The sequence below is a fragment of the Balaenoptera musculus genome, chromosome 1, assembly GCF_009873245.2.
Source record: "Balaenoptera musculus isolate JJ_BM4_2016_0621 chromosome 1, mBalMus1.pri.v3, whole genome shotgun sequence".
Classification (NCBI taxonomy): Eukaryota; Metazoa; Chordata; class Mammalia; order Artiodactyla; family Balaenopteridae; genus Balaenoptera; species Balaenoptera musculus.
The window spans coordinates 180,096,956-180,109,654 of NC_045785.1; the positions used below are offsets into that span (position 1 = coordinate 180,096,956).

Below are 12,699 nucleotides of genomic sequence, written 5' to 3' on the forward strand. Positions count from 1 at the left end.
CCATTGTATTTAAGACGAGTAGAGCATGGTTATTTTTTCATAGAGAGTGGAATTTAAGCCTGAGAGCATCGCACAAATAACTCTTTTGCCACAGTCTGTTAAGTCTAATGAAAACCCCTGCTGTTTTCTTGATTTCTCTTTTCCAATTCCATGCATAGATATTCAATGGATTTGAAGTTGCCATGAATTTCTTAACTGCTATTCAAAAGCAAAACAGAACAAAAAAGAGTTAAAACAAAACTAAAAAACCGCATTTCTGTTGTGAAGAAAAAGATAAAACCAAGCTCTAATTTTCCATAATAGAAGTTACCAAAAATGGCAATCTGTCCGTAGAGTCCCCCAAAACTCATTTTTCTGTGATAAAAGTGTCAGTGTTCACTCTTGTGACTTAAAAAGGGGAGGCCCCATGTGTAAGTAGGAACTAAGAATGTCACAAGTCTGCTTGGTAAGCAGCACAAACGGGTCTTACACTAAGCCCCACAGATCTGGCACCCAAACTAAGTCCTCACACTCTGCCTGAAAGAAGAAGATGACACACTTTTGGAAATGGAAGAAAATCATCAGAAACTGGTCCTGTCAACCTAGTAGGTGTTTGGATGGATATCTCTTTTTCTACAGAAAAATGTTTGGAGCCGGGACACAAGGTTTTCACATTTTAATGGTGGTGCTCATAGGTAACTCACTCTTTTCTTATTACTTGTATAAGGTAATTGGTACCATTGTTAGAGTTTTTAAGATGTTTATTTAGCAACTACTATTAATGCTATATTAGATATTACTATCAACTGAAAATTAGAAGTTTTGAGGAACAGAAAGTAATGAGTAAAGGAAATACTTATGCAAGGAGTCCTTGGACTTTAATTTTTTCTTGATTCCTATTTATTAAAATAAAAAAACCCCACCTAAGTCAATTAAAATAGAGAAAGATGAAACTTATATGTGTATAGGTTTTTGTAGAAATAGTTTTCTGATAACTTCATTAACCATGACTTTCAATAAAGTGGGAATATAGCAAGGTCATTTTAATAGCCCATGATATTTATATTAAACATAAAGCCTGTCCTTTTTATCCATTAATATAATTTATTCTGATGTAAATATGGGATATTCCAGGTAATAGGACTATTCCCTATCCTGATTATTTTTTGAAATGCAATCTTATCATAGAATCAGATATGCAAATAAAAGAATTTTAGAAAAATAAAAAGAGTGACCCTTTTGAATTAAATGAATTGACTTCACATAAACAAAATAACAGTCAGCTTCAAGCAATCCACCTCATACTATAAATACATGGACATAAATAACCAATTCATTGTCAACTAAAATACCCAATTAAGAAGACTGAATGACACAGGTAATCCCACAAATATTGCCTAATCCTTTTATCTTGATTGACAGCAGATCTTCTTTGCTGAGCCAGTCAAATAGCCAATAAAATAAGTTTCAATCTTTCTTCCTACTTTAATTTTCCAGGTCCATCAAATAAATATGTCTAACCTTCTTTTATGTTGGAGATGTCAACAGAACAGATTTTAAACAAAGTAAAAGCATAAATTACTGTGTATCATTCTACTTTTAATATCTTATTCTTCTCATTTTCTTCAGACTATTGACCTAAATATGGGCTTTCTCTCATTTTTTTTTTTTTTCCTCCATGAAGGTAAAATTTAAAACTAGTTTCTCTGTTTATATTTAAAGAAAATACATAATCAAGTGATTGATAGTTATGTTGTGAAAGATTAAATATATAAATTTTAGGAATTACAAGATAAAATACAGTAAGCAAACGTAAAGAAAGTATCACCCTCTGTACTTATTTGCTGACCAATGGTAAATGAAAGGATACTGTAAATTATAAAGGAATAAATGTCTGATACTAGGCCCTCATAATCTTAGGTGTGGACAATTTTAACAACTGTCTAGCATCTTCCTGTCTCTGGTTTCTTCCCACTTCACTCTTACAGATCCCTGTGGGATTGGTCTTTACAAGAAACCACTTTGGTCTTCTATCCAACAACTACCAGTTTATTCCCCACTGCCTTCCAAAAATAAATAAGTAAACAAATTAATTTTTAAAAAATAAGTAAAAACTCCCTAAATTCCAGACCTTCTTCACTCTGGCTACATTTAATCTTTCTGACTTGCTTTTCCTATGTAAATCCTCCATCCCAACTAGATTGCCAAACGCACTGTCACCTCAAAATGGCGTATGGTTTTCCATGAAAGAGTTTTTGTGTATTCATTTACTTCTGCCGATCTTTGTCAAACTTGAAAACCTATCTAAAATCCTATCACTACAAAATCTTCCCAGCCCAGCCCAGCCTGAAGAGCTCTCTCTCTCTCTCCAGAGTAGCTGGATTCACTTGGAATCCATTATACACTGTTCAGTGTTCTCTTCAGTGTTGTCTTGATTTACACTATCATTTAATTTTTGACAAATTTGTCTTGCTTTTCCATTAAACTCACTGAGGGCAAGGACCAGTTTTTATTCCATGTTATCCACAGTATTCTATACACAGTAGATATGTGATCAGCATTTGTTTATTGATGTAATTTAAAATTTTGAGTTTTCTTAAGATTTGTGATGATTTCTTATTCAGTGCTTTTTCTTTAAAACTTGGCTAAATCTTCTCTAATGTTCCCTGAGTTTGATCCTCACATATTTTCCATATACTCATTGAGAACCTGCCGTATACATTTTCTGTATTGTCAGTGTATTTCTGTATTTCCATTGTGCTGTAAGCATATACCGGTCAGGTCTGTCTCTTCTGCTTTGCCTCTCTTACAATCCTCTGTGAGGGTCGGGTACAGAGTAGGGATTTTGTAAATTTAAGAAAACAGTAAATTAAAGTTTCAACTAAGAGGTCAAAATATGGTTGCTGTCAGGAACCAAAGTGAATAATGAGGGACTATAGTGCAGAATGTCAAAATCAAGACAGATGACAGACTTTAGGCTTTTGAAATGTTTGCTCATTTCAAGTGTACGTGAAAACTCTTGAGAGGCAGTTTTTTTTTTTTAAGAGTTAATTTTTTAATTTATTTTTGGCTGTGTTGGGTCTTCGTTGCTGTGAGCGGGCTTTCTCTAGTTGTGGCGAGCGGGGGCTACTCTTCGTTGCGGTGCACGGGCCTCTCCTCACGGTGGCTTCTCTTGTTGCAGAGCACAGGCTCTAGGTGTGCGGCCTCAATAGTTGTGGCACATGGGCTCAGCAGTCATGGCTTGCGGGCTCTAGAGCGCAGACTCAGTAGCTGTGGCGCACGGGCTTAGTTGATCCGCGGCATGTGGGATCTTCCCGGACCAGGGATCAAACCCGTGTCCCCTGCATTGGCAGGCGGATTCCTATCTCCTGCACCACCAGGGAAGCCCTTGAGAGGCAGTTTGAAGGAGTGAGTCTGTGCAGAGTTTTCTCTGGAGACTTGCTACTGTGCCGAGCTGTAGCCCAGCCCTCAAGTGTAGGGCTGGGGGCTACATTGTAACCCCAACGAGTGGGAGCAGCTTCAAGGAGACTCCAGTCTCACCTAAATTTGGGGAGAGAGGGGGAAGTGCAACTTAGACTAGATTCTCCACCTACCTGAGGAATATAAAAGGTTTTTAAGGAAGTTTATTGTAATTAAGAGTCTGTACCATTTGTGTGAGAGGAACCCAAAGAGGGTTCACATTTGTTTTAAAGCTTATACCCCTTACCCATTCACAACTCTGCTACTTTTATTTTACCTTAGAAAGAGATGTCAATATAGACATTTTTCAGGGTTAATAAAATGAACTTATCACAAAGATTTTTTTACACATGGAGCTGTAATGTTATATTTGAAAGTAACCCTCTGAAAACCAGCCAACATCCTTACAACAAACTTTTGCTGCTGTATCTGCTAGAATTACCAAAAAAACATAGTTTCATCTTTGTACATCTGTGGAGATCTGACCTAAGACCATACTTCCTCTCCCCCACGCCCACCCTTTAAAGAAATATGTATTTTTATCTAGAATGATCCTTAAATAGTGTCTGCATTTTTTTAACATCTTTATTGGAGTATGATTACTTTACAATGTTGTGTTAGTTTCTACTGTATAGCAAAGTGAATCAACTATACGTATACATATATCCCCATATCTCCTCCCTCTTGCATCTCCCTCCCACCCTCCCTATCCCATGCCTCTAGGTGGGTCACAAAGCATGAGCTTATCTCCCTGTGCTTTGCGGCTGCTTCCCACTAGCTATCTATTTTCCATTTGGTAGTGTATATACGTCCATGCCACTCTCTCACTTCATCCCAGCTTACCCTTCCCCCTCCCCATGTCCTCAAGTCCATTCTATACATCTGCGTCTTTATTCCTGTCCTGCCCGCAGGTTCTTCAGAACAATTTTTTTTTTAGCATACGATATTTTTTTTTTCTCTTTCTGACTTATGTCACTCTGTATGTCAGACTCTAGGTCCATTCACCTCACTACAAATAACTCAATTTCGTTTCATTTTGTGGCCGAGTAATATTCCATCTTTATCCATTCATCTGTCGATGGACACTTAGGTTGCTTCCATGTCCTGGCTATTGTAAATAGTGCTGCAATGAACATTGTAGTACATAACTCTTGGAATTATGATTTTTCTCAGGGTATATGCCCAGTAGTGGGATTGCTTGGTCATATGATAGTTCTATTTTTAGTTTTTTAAGGAACCTCCATACCGTTCTCCATAGTGGCTGTATCAATTTACATTCCCACCAACAGTGCAAGAGGGTCCCTCTTTTCTCCACACCCTCTCCAGCATTTATTCTTTCTAGATTTTTTGATGATGGCCATTCTGACCGGTATGAGATGATATCTCATTGTAGTTTTGATTTGCATTTCTCTAATGATTAGTGATGTTGAGCATCCTCTCATGTGTTTGTTGGCAATCTGTATATCTTCTTTGGAGAAATGTCTATTTAGGTCTTCTTTCCATTTTTGGATTGGGTTGTTTGTTTTCTTGACATTGAGCTGCATGAGCTGCTTGTATATTTTGGAGATTAATCCTTTGTCAGTTGCTTCATTTGCAAATATTTTCTCCCCTTCTGAAGGTTGGCTTTTCATTTTGTTTATGGTTTCCTTTGCTGTGCAAAAGCTTTCAAATTTCATTAGGTCCCATTTGTTTATTTTTGTTTTTATTTCCATTTCTCTAGGAGGTGGTTCAAAAAGGATCTTGCTGTGATTTATGTCATAGAGTGTTCTGCCTATGTTTTCCTCTAAGAGTTTGATAGTGTCTGGCCTTACATTTAGGTCTTTAACCATTTTGAGTTTATTTTTGTGTATGGTGTTGGAGAGTGTTCTAATTTCATTCTTTTACATGTAGCTGTCCAGTTTTCCCAGCACCACTTATTGAAGAGACTGTCTTTTTCTCCATTGTATATTCTTGCCTCATTTATCAAAGATAAGATGACCATATGTGCGTGGGTTTATACTGGGCTTTCTATCCTGTTCCATTGATCGATATTTCTGTATTTGTGCAGTACCATACTGTCTTGATTACTGTAGCTTTGTAGTATAGTCTGAAGTCAGGGAGCCTGATTCCTACAGCTCTGTTTTTCTTTCACAAGATTGCTTTGGCTATTCGGGGCCTTTTGTGTTCCCATACAAATTGTGACATTTTTTGTTCTAGTTCTGTGAAAAATGCCATTGGTAGTTTGATAGGGATTGCGCTGAATCTGTAGATTGCTTTGGGTAGTAGAGTCATTTTCACAATGTTGATTCTTCCAATCCAAGAACATGGTATATCTCTCCATCTGTTTGTATCATCTTTAATTTCTTTCACCAGTGTCTTATAGTTTTCTGCATACAGGTCTTTTGTCTCTTTAGGTAGGTTTATTCCTAGGTATATTATTCTTTTTGTTGTAATGGCAAATGGGAGTGTTTCCTTGATTTCTCTTTCAGATTTTTCATCATTAGGGTATAGGAGTGCAAGAGATTTCTGTGCATTAATTTTGTATCGTGCTACTTTACCAAATTCATTGATTAGCTCTAGTAGTTTTCTGGTAGCGTCTTTAGGATTCTCTATGTATAGTATCATGTCATCTGCAAACAGTGACAGCTTTACTTCTTCTTTTCCTATTTGGATTCCTTTTATTTCTTTTTCTTCTCTGATTGCTGTGTCTAAAACTTCCAAAACTATGTTGAATAATAGTAGTGAGCGTGGGCAACCTTGTCTTGTTCCTGATCTTAGTGGAAATGGTTTCAGTTTTTCACCATTGGGAACGATGTTGGCTGTGGGTTTGTCATATATGGCCTTTATTATGTTGAGGTAAGTTCCCTCTATTCCTACTTTCTGGAGAGTTTTTATCATAAATGGGTGTGGAATTTTATCAAAAGCTTTTTCTGCATCTATTGAGATGATTATATGGTTTTTCTCCTTCAGTTTGTTAATATGGTGTGTCATATTGATTGATTTGCATATATTGAAGAATCCTTGCATTCCGGGGATCAACCCCACTTGATCATGGTGTATGATCCTTTAAATGTGCTGCTGGATTCTGTTAGTATTTTGTTGCGGATTTTTCAATCTCTATTCATCAATGATATTGGCCTGTAGTTTTCTTTTTTTGTAACATCTTTCTCTGGTTTTGGTATCAGGGTGACGGTGGCCTTGTAGAATGAGTTTGGGAGTGTTCCTCCCTCTCCTATATTTTGAAAGAGTTTGAGAAGGATAGGTGTTTGCTCTTCTCTAAATGTTTGATAGAATTTGCCTTTGAAGCCATCTGGTCCTGGGCTTTGGTTTGTTGGAAGATTTTTAATCACAGTCTCAATTTCAATGCTTGTGAGTCATCTGTTTATATTTTCTATTTCTTCCTGGTTCAGTCTCGGAAGGTTTTGCTTTTCTAAGAATTTGTCCATTTCTTCCAGGTTGTCCACTTTATTGGCATGTAGTTGCTTGTAGTAATGTCTCATGATCCTTTGTATTTCTGCAGTGTCAGTTGTTACTTCTCCTTTTACATTTCTAATTCTGTTGATTTGAGTCTTCTCCCTCTTTTTCTTGATGAGTCTGGCTAATGGTTTATCAATTTTGTTTATCTTCTCAAAGAACCAGGTTTTAGTTTTATTGATCTTTGCTATTGTTTCCTTCATTCCTTTTCACTTATTTTTGATCTGATCTTTATGATTTCTTTCCTTCTGCTAACTTTGGGGGTTTTTTTGTTCTTCTTTTCTAATTGCTTTAGGTGTAAGGTTAGGTTGTTTATTTGAGATTTTTCTTGTTTCTTGAGGTAGGATTGTATTGCTATAAACTTCCCTCTTAGAACTGCTTTTGCTGCATCCCATAGGTTTTGGGCCATCGTGTTTTCATTGTCCTTTGTTTCTAGGTATTTTTTGATTTCCTCTTTGATTTCTTCAGTGATCTCTTGGTTATTTAGTAGTGTATTGTTTAGCCTCCATGTGTTTGTATTTTTTACAGTTTTTTTCTTGTAATTGATATCTAGTCTCACAGTGTTGTGGTCAGAAAAGATACTTGGTACAATTTCAATTTTCTTAAATTTACCAAGGCTTGATTTGTGACCAAAGGTCACAAATCCATGATCTAGGATAGGTCCATGATCTATCCTGGAGAATGTTCCATGAGCACTTGAGAAGAAAGTGTAATCTGCTGTTTTTGGGTGGAATGTCCTATAAATATCTATTAAGTCCATCTCATTTAATGTATCATTTAAAGCTTGTGTTTCCTTATTTGTTTTCATTTTGATTGACCTGTCCATTGGTGAAAGTGAGGTGTTAAAGTCCCCTACTATTATTGTGTTGCCGTCCATTTCCCCTTTTATGCCTGTTAGCATTTGCCTTATGTATTGAGATGCTCCTATGTTGGGTGCATAAATATTTACAGTTGTTATATCTTCTTGCATAGATCCCTTGATTATTATGTAGTGTCCTTCTTTGTCTCTTTTAATAGTCTTTATTTTAAAGTCTATTTTTTCTGACATGAGAATTGCTACTCCAGCTTTCTTTTGATTTCCATTTGTATGGAATATCTTCTTCCATCCACTCACTTTCAGTCTGTATGTATCCCTAGGTCTGAAGTGGGTCTCTTTTAGACAGCATGTATATGGGTCTTGTTTTTGTATCCATTCAGCCAGTTTATGTCTTTGGGTTGGAGCATTTAATCCATTTACATTTAAGGTAATTATTGATATGTATGTTCCTATTATCATTTTCTTAATTATTTTGCATTTGTTATTGTAGGTGTTTTCCTTCTCTTGTGTTTCCCTCTTAGAGAAGTTCCTTTAGCATTTTTTGTAGAGCTGGATTGGTGGTGCTGAATTCTCTTAGCTTTTGCTTGTCTGTAAAGGTTTTAATTTCTCCAGTGAATCTGAATAAGATCCTTGCTGGATAGAGTAATCTTGGTTGTAGGTTTTTCCCTTTCATCGCTTTAAATATGTCCTACCACTCCCTTCTGGCTTGCAGAGTTTCTGCTGAATGATCAGCTGTTACCCTTATGAGGATTCGCTTGTATGTTATTTGTTGCTTTTCCCTTGCTACTTTTAATATTTTTTCTTTGTATTTAATTTTTGATAGTTTTATTAATAAGTTTCTCGACATATTTCTCTTTGGTTTTATCCTCTATGGGACTCTCTGTGCTTCCTGGACTTGATTGACTATTTCCTTCCCATATTAGGGATGTTTTCAACTATAATCTCTTCAAATATTTTCTCAGTCCCTTTCTTTTTCTCTTCTTCTTCTGGGACCCCTATAATTTGAATGTTGATAGGTTTAATGTTGTCCCAGAGGTCTCTGAGACTGTCCTCATTTCTTTTCATTCTTTTTTCTTTATTCTGCTCTGCAATAGTTATTTCCACTATTTTATCTTCCAGGTCACTTATCCTTTCTTCTGCCTCAGTTATTCTGCTATTGAGTCCTTCTAGAGAATTTTTAATTTCATTTATTGTGTTGTTCATCATTGTTTGTTTGCTCCTTAGTTCTTGTAGGTCCTTGTTAAATGTTTCTTGTGTTTTCTCCATTCTATTTACAAGATTTTGGATCACCTTTACTATCATTACTCTGAATTCTTTTTCAGGTAGACTGCCTATTTCCTCTTCATTTGTTTGGTATGGTGGGTTTTTACCTTGTTCCTTTATCTGCTGCATATTCCTCTGTCTTCTCATTTTGCTTAACTTACTGTGTTTGGGTTCTCCTTTTCACAGGCTACAGGTTTGTAGTTCCCGTTGTTTTTGGTGTCTGCCCTCAGTGGGTAAGGTTGGTTCAGTGGGTTGTGTAGGCGTCCTGGTGGAGGGGACTGGTGCCTGTGTTCTGGTAGATGAAGCTGGATCTTGTCTTTCTGGTGGGCAGGACCACGTCCGGTGGTGTGTTTTGGGGTGTCTGTGACCTTATTATGATTTTAGGCAGCCTCTCTGCTAATGGTGGGGTTGTATTCCTGTCTTGCTAGTTGTTTGGCATCAGGTGTCCAGCACTGGAGCTTGCTGGTCGTTGAGTGGAGCTGGATCTTACTGTTGAGATGGAGATCTCTGGGAGAGCTCTCACCGATTGATATTATGTGGGGCCAGGAGGTCTCTGGTGGTCCAATGTCCTGAACTCGGCTCTCCCACCTCAGAGGCTCAGGCCTGACACCCAGCCAGAGCACCAAGACCCTGTCAGCCACACAGCTTTTGGGAAATCTGAGGTCTTCTGCCAGCATTCAGTAGGTGTTCTGTAGGAGTTGTTCCACATGTTGATGTATTTTTGATGTATTTGTGGGGAGGAAGGTGATCTCCACGTCTTACTCCTCTGCCATCTTGAAGGTCCTCTATCTGTCTGCATATTTTAGAAAACTGCTAGAGACATTATATGTATGCCATTACAAAAGTATTAGGAGGCCTATGTATTCTACTGTTTACTATTGCATTAACCTGCACAAAGTTTATGCATTTTTTATGCATTTTTCTCTTCTTTCTAAGCTCTGTATTCTTGTAAGCTAACATTTCCTGAATGGTTTCTTCTCTCCTCCCTCCCTCCTTTTCTTCTCCTTTTTTTTTTCCTTTCATCTTTCCTTCTCTTTCTTTCTTTTTCAGAAACCACGTTATCTATTTTTAGGTGTTTCAAATTCTTAAAATGTGAACTGTTGGGTGGTCTGCAATTTGGCCCTCTAATGACTCTGGGCTTTCATGGCCTGTTTTTATCTGTACCACATGATTTTATTTCATCAGAACTTCATGTATTTGGACAGTAATAAACAACACAGAGTCTAAGCAGTTCTGAAAAGTCTTTTCAAAAAAAAGAAAAAGATGAAAGGGTGTGACTGCTCACCTGGGGCAGCAGGAAAGAGAGAGAAGGAAGGGGAATTGCTGCTGGGCTGGGCAGCAGCCATGCTCCCCTCCACCTGCAGGGCAGAGGCCCGTGGACCTGGGGTCCTTGGGGAATCACGGGAGGAGTGTCAGGCAGTGGTCAGTGTAAAACGGGTCCTGATCCCCCTCAGAAGGTGCAGGAAGAACAACAGACAGAGTTGGTGATGTCAAGTAGACCTCAGGAAACCAATGAGGAAGGGGCTGGGGGAGGGACAATGTGAGAACAAGGCCTGCTGGTTGGAGTCTCAGCTGGAGCGATGGACCAGGGGGCTCCAAGAACCCCACAAAGAGCCCCGGGATAAAAGTCACCTTGAAACACCTGCCAGTCTCAGAGAGAGTGGAGCCATCTAACACCAGCACCAGTCAGGGGAAACTTTCTGAACCCTTCTGACACTCAGGCAGAAGTCTGGAGGTGGGGAGGGGAGGGAAAAAAGAAGGGGGAACCCTTCCTGGTCCTTTTTCAAGACAGCTTGAAGTCGACCTAACAGACAAAGAAAAAAGATTCAATTCCAAAGTGCACTGAAACTTACATTTCTTATGACTGGCCATCCTATTCATTATTGGTCTTTAAAATGTGATCTTAAGACTATTATTAATCAAGGCTGAACAGAAAAGACTTGGGGTCTGTGGGAGATTTTATCCCCCATTAAATATGTTTAAAGGCACAATGGGTGGGAAAAAAGAGTTTTTCTTCAATTATAACTCATGAGCTGTTCAGCATTCCTCTTAATTAAATGCTTACGGATTGATTTTTTTGTGTTTTCAAAATCCTGTGAAAATCAAATTTAAGTAAACTATCTTCTAATACAAAAGTTTGAACTTTTCTTAAGTTCAGTTAAATGAAACTTGCATTCTAACATTCCTTTAAAATATAGCCCGTAATTTCTGTGTCGGTTCTGTTGCCTATGAGGATGATTATAGATCACATAAATCAGTTTGATTTAGTTTTATTTTTTCTACTCATCCAGCTTTTTATAACACACATATGCACAGCACTGTGCAGGGACTGTGGGAGACTCTAAGATTGTAACACGTTCCCTCCTTTCACAGAGCTTGAAATACTTTTGGATTAACAAAGATTGTATGAAAGTAATCTAAGTAAAGTAAAATATAAGTACAGGAGGGTCCAATCAAGGGTCTAAATGTATGGTACATAAATGGCTGTGGGCAAAAATTAACATTGGGTAAATTTATCTGAAAATAGACACAAAAAGAGCACTTTGAGCTCTGGATTAGATCAGGTTAAATGCAGTATAAAAATTTTAATCACCTTACAAAGGTCGTCATTAATCAATTCATACAAAAATTAATTACCGAATGCCAAACGTGAGCCAGGCATCGTGCTGTGGTTTAGACATACGTTGGTAAATCAAACAGCTTCCCTTCCCTCGTGAAGAGCGTGATCTAATGAGATTCCAGCCTAATATGCTGTCCAAGTAAATCTCTCCTTATGTAAAGTTATGCAATTTGTGGGTCATTCCGTATGCCCACACTTTCTAAATAGTCTCTCTCAATGATGACAGTGCTATTTGATTTTGTCATGTGAGGGTAATTTCTTTGGTTATTACTTTTTAATTACAGCCAACACTTACTGAGAAGTCACTTATATGTCAAGCAATGTTATGAGCATTTTACGTGTCTTTACTCACTTAACCTTTAAAAAGCCCTGTGATACAGGTACTATTTTTAACCCCATTTTATAGATCAGAAGACCCAGACACAAAAAATAAATGTAACCTGCTCACTGCCTAGCTGGGATTCAGATCCAACATTATCAATATAGGAGCCTTTGGTTAAATTTATGAAGCACACATTTAGGCGTGGAGTTAAATAGGAAAATAGGACAGACATGTTAGTAATAACAAAAAACAAGAATGCACTAAATTATCAATTAAAAAACAGAAAGTGTCAGACTGGATTTTAAAAACCAGATTGTAGAAGTGCTTTGGAGTTTAGACGTCAATCTTTCTAAGCCTCAGTGTTGTCTGTGAAAGAGAGCTAAACCTATCTGCCTTGAAAACCTCGGGAGATTGCTGTAAACACAAACACATAATGTGGATGATGGTGCCGTCGAAGCCACAGCCCTATACATGTGTCAGTTTTCGTTAACACTATTTGTTCATTTGAACTTCATTAAAAAGCAATAGCCATCACTCTTAAAAAGTGTTATAGTTCTTTTTGTTACCTGGATTAAATGAATTCTAAAAATTCTCTAATTAGATACCTTTTTTTGACTTAGAACCAGGAAAAAGAGTAAAAGAAAGTAAAGAAACTAGAAACCAGAACTTGTTATTGGATAGATTTCATGGTTTATACTAGACTTGTGGCAAGGAGGTTATGGGACCTTCCATTCTCCTCAGAAGCCCTCCACAGAGAGAGTTGTCTGGACTGTCTGTGTGTCTAGG

General features: G+C 37.6%; 1 protein-coding gene across 1 annotated transcript in view; it reads left to right on the forward strand.

The window, feature by feature from the left end:
- Nucleotides 1-12,699, forward strand: part of CRB1 (crumbs cell polarity complex component 1) — a 276,850-nt gene that overhangs the window by 208,683 nt on the left and 55,468 nt on the right. The gene's annotated exons all lie outside the window — the stretch shown is intronic.